General features: G+C 38.8%; 2 non-coding genes across 2 annotated transcripts; both read left to right on the forward strand.

The window, feature by feature from the left end:
- Window positions 1-2,460: 2,460 nt before the first annotated feature.
- Window positions 2,461-2,564, forward strand: LOC130978507 (small nucleolar RNA R71). The gene has a single exon (XR_009086134.1). It is a non-coding gene; the product is annotated as a small nucleolar RNA R71 (small nucleolar RNA).
- Window positions 2,565-10,551: 7,987 nt separating this feature from the next.
- Window positions 10,552-10,659, forward strand: LOC130977590 (small nucleolar RNA R71). The gene has a single exon (XR_009085276.1). It is a non-coding gene; the product is annotated as a small nucleolar RNA R71 (small nucleolar RNA).
- Window positions 10,660-15,348: the final 4,689 nt, after the last annotated feature.

A 15,348-nucleotide genomic window follows, 5' to 3' on the forward strand; every position in this document is an offset into this window, starting at 1 on the left:
TATGACTCAGAGGTGGAAGCAATTGCCTTCCCTTTCCTCTTTCTTGAGGTTTCTCTGGCCTTAGGTGCCATCAATGGTTATGAAAAAAAAAACAAAAAAGCTATGCTTTTACCACACCAAACTTAGAATTTTGCTCACCCTCGAGCAAAAGAAGAAAGAATAAAAGAAGAAGAAGAAGATATGGAGGAGAGGGAGAGAGGTGTGGTTTCGGCCAAGGGGGAGAAGAGAGGCTTATGTTGTGTGAAAATGAAGAAGGATGAAGGGGTTTATATAGTGGAAGGAGAGGGGTTTGGGTTCGGGTGGGAAAGAGATTTTGAATTTGAAGGTAGATGCGGATCCTGTAGGGTCCACAGATCCTGAGGTGATCCTGTGGGGTTCACAGATCCTGAGGTGTCAAGGATTTCTCATCCCTGCACCCTTTAGGCATGAAAAATGCCCTCTATATGCAATCCTGGCGTTTAACGCCAGACTGTAGCTTGTTTCTGGTGTTAAACGCCCAAATGTAGCTTGTTTCTGGTGTTAAACGCCAGCTTGGTGCTTATTTCTGGCGTTTAAACACCAGATAGCTCTTCCTCCAGGGTGTGCTTTTTCTTCTGCTGTTTTTGATTCTGTTTTTAATTTTTGTAATGTTTTGTGACTCCACATGATCATAAACCTAATAAAACATAAAAGAACAATAGGAATATAGATAAATAAAAATTGGGTTGCCTCCCAATATGCACTTCTTTAATGTCAATAGCTTGACAGTGAGCTCTCATGGAGCGTCACAGGTATTCAGAGCATTGTTGGGACCTCCCAACACCAAACTTAGAGTTTGAATGTGGGGGTTCAACACCAAACTTAGAGTTTGGTTGTGGCCTCCCAACACCAAACTTAGAGTTTGACTGTGGGGGCTTTGTTTGACTCTGTATTGAGAGAAGCTTATCGTGCCTCTTTTCCATGTTTACAGAAGGATAACCTTGAGCTTGAAATACAAGGTAGTCCCCATTCAATTGAAGGACTAGTTCACCTCTCTCAATATCAATCACAGCTTTTGCTGTGGCTAGGAAGGGTCTTCCAAGAATGATGGATTCATTCTCATCCTTCCCAGTGTCTAAGATTATGAAATCAGCAGGGATGTAAATGCCTTCAACCTTTACCAACACGTCCTCTACTAATCCATAAGCTTGTTTTATTGACTTGTCTACCATCTCTAATGAGATTCTTGCAGCTTGTACCTCAAAGATCCCCAGTTTCTCCATTACAGAGAGTGGCATAAGATTTATACCTAACCCCAGGTCACATAGAGCCTTCTCAAAGGTCATGGTGCCTATGGTACATGGTATTAAGAATTTACCAGGATCTTATTTCTTTTGAGGTAAAGTTTACTAAGCCCATGTATTTAGTTCACTAATGAGCAAGGGAGGTTCATCTTCCCAAGTCTCATTACCAAACAACTTGGCATTCAGCTTCATGATGGCTCCTAGATATTGAGCAACTTGCTTTTCAGTTACATCTTCATCCTCTTCAGAGGAAGAATAGTCCTGAGAGCTCATGAATGGTAAAAGGAGGTTCAATAGAATCTCTATGGTCTCTAGGTGCGCCTCAGATTCCTTAGCTTCCTCAGTTTGGAACTCCTTTTTGTTCAGAGGACGTCCCAAGAGGTCTTCCTCACTGGGATTCACGTCCTTCTCCTTCTTTGTGCATTCGGCCATATTGATTATATCAATGGCCTTGCACTCTCTTTTTGGATTCTCTTCTGTATTGCTTGGGAGAGTACTAGGAGGAATTTCAGTGATTTTCTTACTCAGCTGGCCCACTTGTGCCTCCAAGTTTCTAATGGAGGACCTTGTTTCATTCATGAAACTTAAAGTGGCCTTAGATAGATCAGAGACTATGTTTGCTAAGCTAGAGGTACTCTGCTCAGAATTCTCTGTCTGTTGCTGAGAAGATGATGGAAAAGGCTTGCTATTGCTAAACCTATTTCTTCCACCATTGTTAAAACCTTGTTGAGGCTTTTGTTGATCCTTCCATGAGAAATTTGGATGATTTCTCCATGAGGGATTATAGGTGTTTCCATAGGCTTCCCCCATGTAATTCACCTCTGCCATTACAGGGTTCTCAAGATCATACGCTTCTTCTTCAGAAGATGCCTCTTTAGTACTGTTGGATGCATTTTGCAATCCATTCAGACTCTGAGAAATCATGTTGACTTGTTGAGTCAACATTTTATTCTGAGCCAATATGGCATTCAGAGCATCAATTTCAAGAACTCCCCTCTTCTGAGGCGTCCCATTACTCACAGGATTCCTCTCAGAGGTGTACATGAATTGGTTATTTGCAACCATGTCAATGAGTTCTTGAGCTTCTATAGGCATTTTCTTTAAGTGAATGGATCCACCTACAAAATGGTCCAGTGACATCTTAGAAAGCTCAGATATACCATCATAGAATATATCCAAAATGGTCCACTCTGAAAGCATGCCAGAAGGACACTTTTTGGTCAACTGCTTGTATCTTTCCCAAGCTTCATAGAGGGATTCACCATCTTCTTGCTTGAAGGTCTGAACATCCACTCTAAGCTTGCTCAGCTTTTGAGGAGGAAAGAACTTAGCCAAGAAAGCCGTGACCAGCTTATCCCAAGAATCCAGGCTATCTTTAGGTTGTGAGTCCAACCATGTTCTAGCTCTATCTCTTATAGCAAAAGGAAAAAGCATGAGCCTGTAGACTTCAAGATCTACTCCATTAGTCTTAACAGTATCACAAATCTGCAAGAACTCAGTTAAAAACTGATAGGGATCTTCTGATGGAAGTCCATGAAACTTGCAGTTCTGTTGCATTAGAGCAACTAGTTGAGGCTTCAGCTCAAAATTGTTTGCTCCAATGGCAGGGATTGAGATGCTTCTTCCATAAAAATTGGAAGTAGGTGTAGTATAATCACCAAGCATCATTCTTGCGCCTCCACCATTGTTATTGGGTTCGGCCATGTCTCTTTCTTTTTCGAGATTCTCTGTAAGGTTTTCTCTGAATTGTTGTGCTTTAGCTTCTCTTAGCTTCCTCTTCAGAGTCCTTTCAGGTTTAGGATCTGCTTCAACAAGAATGTCCTTGTCTTTGCTCCTGCTCATATGAAAAAGAAGAGAACAGAAAAGAAGAGAAATCCTCTATGTCACAGTATAGAGATTCCTTTATGTGAGTAGAAGAAGAAAAGAATAGAAGAAGAATGAGAAAAATTCGAACATAGAGGATAAGAGAGAGTTCGAATTTTTAGATGAAGAGAAGAGTGTTAGTAATTAAATAAATAAATAGAAGAAGATGAGAGAGAGAGGAATTCAAAAATTGTTTTTGAAAACTAGTTAGTGATTTTCGAAAATTGAGAGAAGAAGTACTATTAAAATTAAAATTTGAAACAATTAGTTAATTAAAAGAATTTTGAAAAAGAAGAGGGAATTTTCGAAAATTAGAGAGAGAAAAGTAGTTAGGTGGTTTCGAAAAAGATAAGAAACAAACAAAAAGTCAATTAGTTAGTTGAAAAAGATTTGAAAATCAATTTTGAAAAGATAAGAAGTTAGAAAAGATTTTGAAATCAAATTTTGAAAAAGATATGATTGAAAAGATATTTTGAAAAAGATTTGAAGAGGAAATTAAAAAGATTTGATTTTTTTTTAAAATTAAAATTGATTACTTGACTAACAAGAAACTAAAAGATATGATTCTAGAATTTAAAGATTGAACCTTTCATAACAAGAAAGTAACAAACTTCAAATTTTTGAATCAATCATATTAATTGTTAGCAAAGTTTTCAAAAATTTGAAATGAAATTAAGAAAAAATATTTTGAATTTTTTTAAAATTTTCAAAAATCATAAAAGAAAAATGAAAAAGATTTGATTTTTGAAAAAGTTTTGAAAAGATAGGATTTTTAAAATTAAAAATTTGACTTGACTTATAAGAAATAGCTAAGTTTTAAATATTTTTGACTAAGTCAACTCAAATTTTTGAAATTTATGAGAAAAAAAAGGACAAGATATTTTTTTATTTTTTGAATTTTTAAAGAAGAGAGAGAAAAACACAAATATGACCCAAAACATGAAAATTTTAAATCAAAACAACTAATGCATGCAAGAACACTATGAATGTCAAGATGAACACCAAGAACACTTTGCAGATCATGATGAACATCAAGAACTTATTTTTGAAAAGTTTTCAAGAAAAGAAAAACATGCAAGACACCAAACTTAGAAATTTTTCATGTTTAGACACCATGAATGCAAGAATGCATATGAAAAACAACAAAAGACACAAAACAAGAAAATGTGAAGATCAAACAAGAAGACTTATCAAGAACAACTTGAAGATCATGAAGAACACATGCATGAATTTTTCGAAAATTTTAAGAAAATTAAAAATATGCAATTGACACCAAACTTAAAAATTGACACTAGACTCAAACAAGAAACACAAAATATTTTTTATTTTTATGATTTTATTAATTTTCTTGGTTTTTTTTTTTGAAAATTTCTTTTTAAAAAAACGAAAATAAAATAAAATTTTTGAAAGATTTTTCAAAACTTTTTGAAAAGAAAATTACCTAATCTGAGCAACAAGATGAACCGTCAGTTGTCCAAACCCGAACAATCCCCGGCAACGGCACCAAAAACTTGGTGCACGAAATTGTGATCTCTAACAATGGCGCTCAACTTGGTATGCGCGTTTATAATCTCAGCACTTTCTTCACAACTTCGCATCACTAACCAGCAAGTGTACTGGGTCGTCCAAGTAATAAACCTTACGTGAGTAAGGGTCGATCCCACGGAGATTGTTGGTATGGAGCAAGCTATGGTCATCCTATAAATCTCAGTCAGGCGGATTCTAATGGTTATAATGGTTTTCGAAAATAAAGATAAATAAAACATAAAATAAAGATAAAGATACTTATGTAATTCAATGGTGGGAATTTCAGATAAGTGTATGAAGGTGCTGTATGGCTCTTTGAACGTTTGCTTTCCAGCTGTCTCCATCCAATCGTGTATATTCCTTTCCATGGCAAGCTGTATGTTGGGAGATCACCGTTGTCAATGGCTACCGTCTGTCCTCTCAGTAAAAATGGTCCAGGTGCTCTGTCACAGCACGGCTAATCATCTATCGGTTCTCGATCATGCTGGAATAGGATCCATTGATCCTTTTGCGTCTGTCACTACGCCCAACACTCGCGAGTTTGAAGCTCGTCACAGTCATTCAATCCCTGAATCCTACTCGGAATACCACAGACAAGGTTTAGACTTTCCAGATTCTCAAGAATGCTGCCAATGGATTCTAGCTCATTGGTGCACGAAATTGTGATCACTACAACTTCGCACAACTAACCAGCAAGTGCACTGGGTCGTCCAAGTAATACCTTACGTGAGTAAGGGTCGATCCCACGGAGATTGTTGGTATGAAGCAAGCTATGGTCACCTTGTAAATCTCAGTCAGGCAGACTCAAATGGGTATAGTGATAAACGAATAAAGCATAAAGATAAAGATAGAGATACTTATGTATATCATTGGTGTAAGAGCTTCAGACAAGCGTATGAAGATGCCTTCCCTTCCGTCTCTCTGCTTTCCTACTGCCTTCATCCAATCCTTCTTACTCCTTTCCATGGCAAGCTCGTGTAGGGTTTCACTGTTGTCAGCAGCTACCTCCCATCCTCTCAGTGAAAATACGTCCCTGATGCTCTGTCACAGCATAGGCTAATCATCTGTCGGTTCTCGTTCAGGCCGGAATAATATCCATTGATACTTTTGCGTCTGTCACTAACGCCCTAGCCTGCTAGGAGTTTGAAGCACGTCACAGTCATTCAGTCATTGAATCCTACTCAGAATACCACAGACAAGGTTTAGACCTTCCGGATTCTCTTGAATGCCGCCATCGGGTCCTGCCTATACCACGAAGATTCCGATTAAAGAATCCAAGAGATATTCACTAAGCCTCGAATGCTTGTAGAACAAGAGTGGTTGTCAGTCACTTTGTTCATGGGTGAGAATGATGATGGGCGTCAATCATCACCTTCATCAAGTTGAAGAACAAGTGATATCTTGGACAAAGAACAAGCGGAATTGAATAGAAGAACAATAGTAATTGCATTAATACTCGAGGTACAGCAGAGCTCCACACCTTAATCTATGGTGTGTAGAAACTCCACCGTTGAAAATACATAAGCATAAGGTTTAGGCATGGCCGTGAGGCCAGCCTCCCAATGATCTAAGAACTAGATGTCCCAAGATTCCAAATACAATAGTAAAAGGTCCTATATATAGAGAACTAGTAGCCTAGGGTGTACAGAGGTGAGTAAATGACATAAAAATCCACTTCCGGGCCCACTTGGTGTGTGCTTGGGCTGAGCATTGAAGCATTTTCGTGTAGAGACTCTTCTTGGAGTTAAACGCCAGCTTTTATGCCAGTTTGGGCGTTTAACTCCCAATTAGGTGCCAGTTCCGGCGTTTAACGCTGGGATTTCTTGAGGTGACTTTGAACGCCGGTTTGGGCCATCAAATCTTGGGCAAAGTATAAACTATCATATATTGCTGGAAAGCCCAGGATGTCTACTTTCCAACGCCGTTGAGAGCGCGCCAATTGGGCTTCTGTAGCTCCAGAAAATCCACTTCGAGTGCAGGGAGGTCAGAATCCAACAGCATCTGCAGTCCTTTTGAGTCTCTGGATCAGATTTTTGCTCAGATCCCTCAATTTCAGCCAGAAAATACCTGAAATCACAGAAAAACACACAAACTCATAGTAAAGTCCAGAAAAGTAAATTTTAACTAAAAACTAATAAAAATATAATAAAAACTCAACTAAAACTACCAAAAACATACTAAAAATAATGCCAAAAAGCGTACAAATTATCCGCTCATCACAACACCAAACTTAAATTGTTGCTTGTCCTCAAGCAACTGAAAATCAAATAAGATAAAAAGAAGAGAATATACTATAGACTCCAAATTATCAATGAAACTAAGCTCCAAATTAGATGAGCGGGACTAGTAGCTTTTTGCCTCCGAACAGTTTTGGCATCTCACTTTATCCTTTGAAATTCAGAATGATTGGCTTCTTTAGGAACTCAGAATCCAGATAGTGTTATTGATTCTCCTAGTTAAGTATGATGATTCTTGAACACAGCTACTTATTGAGTCTTGGCCGTGGCCCAAAGCACTCTGTCTTCCAGTATTACCACCGGATACATACATGCCACAGACACATAATTGGGTGAACCTTTTCAGATTGTGACTCAGCTTTGCTAAAGTCCCCAATTGGAGGTGTCCAGGGTTCTTAAGCACACTCTTTTTGCCTTGGATCACAACTTTATTTCTTTTTTTTTTCTTTTTCTCTTTCTCCCCTTTTTTTTTCGTTTTTCTCCTTCTTTCTTTCTTTTTTTTTTTTTGTATTCACTGCTTTTTCTTGCTTCAAGAATCATTTTTATGATTTTTCAGATCCTCAGTAACATGTCTCCTTTTTCATCATTCTTTCAAGAGCCAACAATTTTAACATTCATGAACCACAAATTCAAAAGACATATGCACTGTTCAAGCATACATTCAGAAAACAAAAAGTATTGTCACCACATCAAACTAATTAAGCTAGTTTTAAAGATGAATTTGAAATCCTGTACTTCTTGTTCTTTTGTGATAAAAACAGTTTTCATTTAAGAAAGGTGATGGATTCATATTCTTAGCTTTAAGGCATAGACACTAGGACACTAATGACCATAAGACACAAACATGGATAAACATAAAGCACTAAAATTCGAAAAACAGAAAATAAAGAACAAGGAGATTAAAGAACGGGTCCACCTTAGTGATGGCGGCTCTTTCTTTCTCTTGAAGATCCTATGGAGTGCTTGAGCTCCTCAATGTCTCTTCCTTGTCTTTGTTGCTCCTCTCTCATGATCCTTTGATCTTCTCTAATTTCATGGAGGAGGATGGCATGTTCTTGGTGCTCCACCCTTAGTTGTCCCATGTTGGAACTTAATTCTCCTAGGGAGGTGTTCAGTTGCTCCCAATAGTCTTGTGGAGGAAAGTGCATCCCTTGAGATACCTCAGGGATCTCATGATGAGAGGGGTCTCTTGTTTGCTCCATCTTCTTCTTAGTGATGGGCTTGAGGTCATGCCTTCTCAGTTGAACCAGCTTTGGATGCCATAAATGGTTATGGAAAAACAAAAAGCAATGCTTTTACCACACCAAACTTAAAAGGTTTGCTCGTCCTCGAGCAAAAGAAGAAAGAAGAGAGTAGGAAAAGAAGAAATGGGGGAGAGGGAGATGGCTTTGTGGTTCGGCCAAAAGAGGGGAAGAAGTGGTGTTTTATGAAGGATGGATGTGAGTGGTGAAGAGAGAGATGTTGAGGTGATTGGTGAATGGGTGAAGAAGAAGAGAGAGTGGTGGGGTTGTTTGGGGATCCTGTGGGGTCCACAGATCCTTAGGTGTCAAGGAAAAGTCATCCCTGCACCAAATGGCATCAAAAATCACGTTTTGAGCCAATTCTGGCGTTAAACGCCGGGCTGGTGCCCATTTCTGGCGTTTAACGCCAGGTTCTTGCCCTTTTCTGGCGTTTAACGCCAGTCTGGTGCCCCTTTCTGGCGTTAAACGCCCAGAATGGTGCCAGACTGGGCGTTAAACGCCCAACTGCTAGCCTCACTGGCGTTTAAACGCCAGTGAGTTCTTCCTCCAGGGTGTGCTGTTTTTCTTCCTGTTTTTCATTCTGTTTTTGCTTTTTCAATGGATTTTGTGACTTCTTATGATTATCAACCTACAAAATAACAAAAAATAACAAAAGAAAATATATAAAATATAATCATTGGGTTGCCTCCCAACAAGCGCTTCTTTAATGTCAGTAGCTTGACAGATGGCTCTCATGGAGCCTCACAAATGATCAGAGCAATGTTGGAACCTCCCAACACCAAACTTAGAGTTTGAATATGGGGGTTCAACACCAAACTTAGAGTTTGGTTGTGGCCTCCCAACACCAAACTTAGAGTTTGACTGTGGGGGCTCTGTTTGTCTCTGATTTGAGAGAAGCTCTTCATGCTTCTTCTCCATGGTGACAGAGGGATATCCTTGAGCCTTAAACACCAAGGATTCTTCATTTACTTGAATGATCAGTTCACCTCTATCAACATCAATCACAGTCTTTGCTGTGGCTAGGAAGGGTCTGCCAAGGATGATAGATTCATCCATGCACTTCCCAGTCTCTAGGACTATGAAATCAGTAGGGATGTAGTGGTCTTCAATCTTAACCAAAACATTCTCTACAAGTCCATAAGCTTGTTTTCTTGAGTTGTCTGCCATCTCTAGTGAGATTCTTGCAGCTTGTACCTCAAAGATCCCTAGCTTCTCCATTACAGAGAGAGGCATGAGGTTTACACTTGACCCTAAGTCACACAGGGCCTTCTTGAAGGTCATGGTGCCTATGGTACAAGGTATGGAAAACTTTCCAGGATCCTGTCTCTTTTGAGGCAGTTTCTGCCTAGACAAGTCATCCAGTTCTTTGGTGAGCAAAGGGGGTTCATCTTCCCAAGTCTCATTTCCAAATAACTTATCATTTAGCTTCATGATTGCTCCAAGGTACTTAGCAACTTGCTCTTCAGTGACATACTCATCCTCTTCAGAGGAAGAGTATTCATCAGAGCTCATGAATGGCAGAAGTAAGTCCAATGGAATCTTTATGGTCTCATTTTGAGCCTCAGATTCCCATGGTTCCTCATTGGGGAACTCAGAGGAGATTGGTGCACGCCCATTGAGGTCTTCCTCAGTGGCGTCCACCTCCTCTCTTTCCTCTCCATATTCGGCCATGTTTATGGCTTTGCACTCTCCTTTTGGATTTCCTTCTGTATTGCTTGGGAGAGTACTAGGAGGGAGTTCAGTAACTTTCTTGCTCAGCTGACCCACTTGTCCTTCCAAATTTCTGATGGAGGACCTTGTTTCATTCATGAAACTTTGAGTGGTTTTGATTAGATCAGAGACCATTGTTGCTAAGTCAGAGGTATTCTGCTTAGAACTCTCTATCTGTTGCTGAGAAGATGATGGAAAAGGCTTGCCATTGCTAAACCTGTTTCCTCCACCATTATTGTTGTGGAAACCTTGTTGAGGTCTCTTCCATGAGAAATTTGGGTGATTTCTCCATGAAGAATTATAGGTGTTTCCATAGGGTTCTCCTAGGTAATTCACCTCTTCCATTGAAGGGTTCTCAGGATCATAAGCTTCTTCCTCAGATGAAGCATCCTTAGTACTGCTTGGTGCATTTTGCATTCCAGACAGACTTTGAGAAATCAAATTGACTTGTTGAGTCAATATCTTATTCTGAGCCAGTATGGCATTCAGAGTATCAATCTCAAGAACTCCTTTCTTCTGATTTGTCCCATTGTTCACAGGATTCCTTTCAGAAGTGTACATGAATTGGTTATTTGCAACCATTTCAATTAGCTCTTGAGCCTCTGTAGGCGTCTTCTTCAGATGAAGAGATCCTCCAGTAGAGCTATCCAAGGACATCTTAGATAGTTCAGAGAGACCATCATAGAAAATACCTATGATGCTCCATTCAGAAAGCATGTCTGAGGGACATTTTCTGATTAATTGTTTGTATCTTTCCCAAGCTTCATAGAGGGATTCTCCATCCTTCTGTCTGAAGGTTTGGACTTCCACTCTAAGCTTACTCCATCTTTGTGGTGGAAAGAACTTTGCCAAGAAGGCATTGACTAGCTTTTCCCAAGAGTCCAAGCTTTCTTTAGGTTGAAAGTCCAACCATATTCTAGCTCTGTCTCTTACAGCAAAAGGGAATAGCATAAGTCTGTAGACCTTAGGGTCAACCCCATTAGTCTTGACTGTGTCACAGATTTGCAAGAATTCAGCTAAGAACTGATGAGGATCTTCCAATGGAAGTCCATGGAACTTGCAATTCTGTTGCATTAGAGAAACTAATTGAGGCTTAAGCTCAAAGTTGTTTGCTCCAATGGCAGGGATAGAGATGCTTCTCCCATAGAAGTCGGGAGTAGGTGCAGTAAAGTCACCCAGCACCTTCCTTGCATTGTTGGTATTATTGTTATTTTCGGCTACCATGGGTTTTTCTTCTTTGAAGAATTCGGTCAGGTCCTTAACAGAGAGTTATGCCTTAGCTTCTCTTAGCTTTCGCTTCAAGGTCCTTTCAGGTTCAGGGTCAGCTTCAACAAGAATGCCTTTGTCTTTGTTCCTGCTCATATGGAAGAGAAGAGAACAAGAAAATATGGAATCCTCTATGTCACAGTATAGAGATTCCTTGAGGTGTCAGAGGAAAAGAAAAATGGAAGACAGAGGTAGAAAATTCGAACTTATCAAAGAAGATGGAGTTCAAATTTTGCATTAAAGAATAGTGTTAGTCCATGAATAGAAGGATGTGAGAAGAAGGGAAGTAATTTTCGAAAATTTAAGTAAAAGATTTTGAAAACATTTTGAAAAACACTTAATTGATTTTCGAAAATAAGAGTGAAAAAGAAATCAAGTGATTTTTGAAAAAGATTTTGAAATTAGAAATTAAAAAGATTTGATTGAAAACTTGTTTTGAAAAAGATGTGATTAAAAAGATATGATTTGAAAACAATTTGAAAAGATGTGATTTTAAAAATTAATGACTTGCCTAACAAGAAAAGATATGATTCAAACATAAAACCTTCCTTAACAGAAAAGGCAAAAAATGTTCAATCAAATCATTAATTGTTAGTAAGTATCTTTGAAAAAGGAAAGAGATTGATTTTGAAAACATTTGATTGAAAAGATATGATTTGAAAAAGATTTGATTTTGAAAAACTTTGAAAACTTGAAAAAAAATTGATTTGAAAAACAAAATCTTCCCCCTAGCACCATCCTGGCGTTAAACGCCCAGAATGGTATACATTCTGGCGTTTAACGCCCAAAATGCTACCTCTTTGGGCGTTAAACGCCCAGCCAGGCACCCTGGCTGGCGTTTAAACGCCAGTCTGTCTTCTTCACTGGGCATTTTTGAATGCCCAGCTTTTTCTGTATAATTCTTCTGCAGTATGTTCTGAATCTTCAATTCTCTGTATCATTGACTTGAAAAGACACAAATTAAAAATATTTTTGGGTTTTTAATAATCAAAATGCAATAAGAATGAAATAACAATGCATGCAAGACACCAAACTTAGCAGTTTGTATACTACTGACACTAATGAGAATGCATATGAGACACACAAAACACTCAAGTCAATTGAATTCAAAGATTAGAACACGAAAATCATCAAGAATTACTTGAAGACCATTAAGACACATGAATGAATGCATGCAATTGACACCAAACTTAAGATGAGACACTAAACTTAAGCAAGAAACATCAAATATTTTTGGTTTTTATGATTTTGTAATTTTTTTTTGTGTTTTTCGAAAATTAAGTGGAAAAAGGTATCAAAATTCTTAATGAGAATTCCAGGAATCATGCAATGTTAGTCTAAAGCTTTAGTCTAAAGAAATTAGACATGGCCGGCTAAGCTTCAGCAGGACATTGCATTCAAGAGCTAAATTGATGATGATCAATCAGCTTTGGTGATGATAAGAACATCACCTTGAAACATTAGAATTCATTCTTAAGAACTCTGAAGAAAAATAATACCTAATCTAAGCAACAAGATGAACCGTCAGTTGTCCATACACAAGAACAATCCCCGGCAACGGCGCCAAAAACTTGGTGCACGAAATTGTGATCACTACAACTTCGCACAACTAACCAGCAAGTGCACTGGGTCGTCCAAGTAATACCTTACGTGAGTAAGGGTCGATCCCACGGAGATTGTTGGTATGAAGCAAGCTATGGTCACCTTGTAAATCTCAGTCAGGCAGACTCAAATGGGTATAGTGATAAACGAATAAAGCATAAAGATAAAGATAGAGATACTTATGTATATCATTGGTGTAAGAGCTTCAGACAAGCGTATGAAGATGCCTTCCCTTCCGTCTCTCTGCTTTCCTACTGCCTTCATCCAATCCTTCTTACTCCTTTCCATGGCAAGCTCGTGTAGGGTTTCACTGTTGTCAGCAGCTACCTCCCATCCTCTCAGTGAAAATACGTCCCTGATGCTCTGTCACAGCATAGGCTAATCATCTGTCGGTTCTCGTTCAGGCCGGAATAATATCCATTGATACTTTTGCGTCTGTCACTAACGCCCTAGCCTGCTAGGAGTTTGAAGCACGTCACAGTCATTCAGTCATTGAATCCTACTCAGAATACCACAGACAAGGTTTAGACCTTCCGGATTCTCTTGAATGCCGCCATCGGGTCCTGCCTATACCACGAAGATTCCGATTAAAGAATCCAAGAGATATTCACTAAGCCTCGAATGCTTGTAGAACAAGAGTGGTTGTCAGTCACTTTGTTCATGGGTGAGAATGATGATGGGCGTCAATCATCACCTTCATCAAGTTGAAGAACAAGTGATATCTTGGACAAAGAACAAGCGGAATTGAATAGAAGAACAATAGTAATTGCATTAATACTCGAGGTACAGCAGAGCTCCACACCTTAATCTATGGTGTGTAAAAACTCCACCGTTGAAAATACATAAGCATAAGGTCTAGGCATGGCCGTGAGGCCAGCCTCCCAATGATCTAAGAACTAGATGTCCCAAGATTCCAAATACAATAGTAAAAGGTCCTATATATAGAGAACTAGTAGCCTAGGGTGTACAGAGGTGAGTAAATGACATAAAAATCCACTTCCGGGCCCACTTGGTGTGTGCTTGGGCTGAGCATTGAAGCATTTTTGTGTAGAGACTCTTCTTGGAGTTAAACGCCAGCTTTTATGCCAGTTTGGGCGTTTAACTCCCAATTAGGTGCCAGTTCCGACGTTTAACGCTGGGATTTCTTGAGGTGACTTTGAACGCCGGTTTGGGCCATCAAATCTTGGGCAAAGTATGGACTATCATATATTGCTGGAAAGCCCAGGATGTCTACTTTCCAACGCCGTTGAGAGCGCGCCAATTGGGCTTCTGTAGCTCCAGAAAATCCACTTCGAGTGCAGGGAGGTCAGAATCCAACAGCATCTGCAGTCCTTTTGAGTCTCTGGATCAGATTTTTGCTCAGATCCCTCAATTTCAGCCAGAAAATACCTGAAATCACAGAAAAACACACAAACTCATAGTAAAGTCCAGAAAAGTGAATTTTAACTAAAAACTAATACAAATATAATAAAAACTCAACTAAAACTACCAAAAACATACTAAAAACAATGCCAAAAAGCGTACAAATTATCCGCTCATCACTCATACCACGAAGATTCTGGTTAAGGAATCCAAGAGATACTCATTCTAGCTTATTTGCTTGTAGAACGGAAGTGGTTGTCAGGCATGCGTTCATAAGTGAGAATGATGATGAGTGTCACATAATCATCACATTCATCAAGTTCTTAGGCGCGAATGGATATCTTAAAATAGAAATAAACAAGAGTTGGATAGAAAAATAGTAGTACTTTGTATTAATTCTCGAGGTACAGCAGAGCTCCACACCTTAATCTATGGTATGTAGAAACTCCACCGTTGAAAATACATAAGAACAAGGTCTAGGCATGGCCGAGAGGCCAACCTCCAAAACGTGATCAAAGGATCAAAAGATAATCCAAAGATGTAAATACAATAGTAAAAAGTTTAATTTATACTAAACTAGTTACTAGGGTTTACAGAAATAAGTCTAAGTGTAGAAATTCACTTCCGGGGCCCACTTTGATGTGTGCTTGGGTTGAGCTTGATTTTTACACGTACAGAGGCTTCTCTTGGAGTTAAACGCCAAGTTGTAACGTGTTTTTGGCGTTTAACTCTGGTTTGTGACGTGTTTCTAGCGTTTTACTCCAGGATGCAGCATGGAACTGGCGTTGAACGCCAGTTTGCATCGTTTAAACTTGAATGAAGTATGGACTATTATATATTGCTGGAAAGCTCTAGATGTCTACTTTCCAACGCAATTGGGAGCGCGCCATTTAGACTTCTGCAGCTCTAGAAAATCCATTTTGAGTATAGGGAGGTCAGAATCCAACAGCATCAGCAGTCTTTTGTCAGCCTCATATCAGATTTTTGCTCAGGTCCCTCAATTTTATCAAAAAAATACATGAAATCACAGAAAAACACACAAACTCATAGTAAAATCCAGAAATGTGAATTTTGCATAAAAACTAATAAAAACATTCCTAAAAGTAGCTAGATCCTACTAAAAACTAACTAAAAACAATGTCAAAAAGTGTATAAATTATCCGCTCATCAAGGTCTTTCTGCCCTCTTCTTGTTTTTATTTTTTGAAGGATGAAAGTAAATTATCATCAGGGCAAACAGGAAGCCGTCAATTGACTTTTTCTTTTTTCAAATTGTAAT

Source organism: Arachis stenosperma, chromosome 4 (assembly GCF_014773155.1).
Source record: "Arachis stenosperma cultivar V10309 chromosome 4, arast.V10309.gnm1.PFL2, whole genome shotgun sequence".
NCBI lineage: Eukaryota > Viridiplantae > Streptophyta > Magnoliopsida > Fabales > Fabaceae > Arachis > Arachis stenosperma.